The sequence below is a fragment of the Myotis davidii genome, unplaced genomic scaffold (assembly GCF_000327345.1).
Source record: "Myotis davidii unplaced genomic scaffold, ASM32734v1 scaffold108, whole genome shotgun sequence".
In the NCBI taxonomy this organism is placed as follows: domain Eukaryota; kingdom Metazoa; phylum Chordata; class Mammalia; order Chiroptera; family Vespertilionidae; genus Myotis; species Myotis davidii.
The window spans coordinates 1,838,896-1,839,311 of NW_006299260.1; the positions used below are offsets into that span (position 1 = coordinate 1,838,896).

At 66.6% G+C, this 416-nt stretch overlaps 1 long non-coding RNA gene across 1 annotated transcript in view; it reads left to right on the plus strand.

Annotated features, from left to right (window-relative positions):
- The window catches only part of LOC102757475, a 3,661-nt gene that overhangs the window by 1,450 nt on the left and 1,795 nt on the right, over positions 1 to 416 (plus strand). The gene's annotated exons all lie outside the window — the stretch shown is intronic.

Here is a 416-nt window from a genome sequence, read left to right on the forward strand (position 1 = left end):
GGTCTCCCTCAGCCAGACTCCCGCACCCACGGGCCAGCCTGCTGACGCCCCGCTCCGATTTGCATTTGCAGTCACCCGCCTCTGCCCTGGTTTGGGGAATGGAAGCTAAAAAAAGCAGGCTGCTCGCGAGGCCCAGGTTGCCAAGTTTGGAGCGCTGCCGCGGGCGGGCGGCCCCTGGAGGAGCGTGTGCGGCGAAGGCGGGGGTGGCCGAGCTCCTCTCCCCGCTCCTTTTTTGGGCATGCCTTGGAACAAAACCCCCGTATTTCACTGGATATTCCTCCGTCCCAGCTGGGGGAGGCCTGCGCTGGGTTTGACGCCTCCGATCCGCCCCCACCTGTTACAGGCGTTCCCAACCCAAGGCGTTCCAGTCCCTGGGGCCTGGGGGCGAGGAGGGGGGAGGCAGGGTGCCCTGCTGT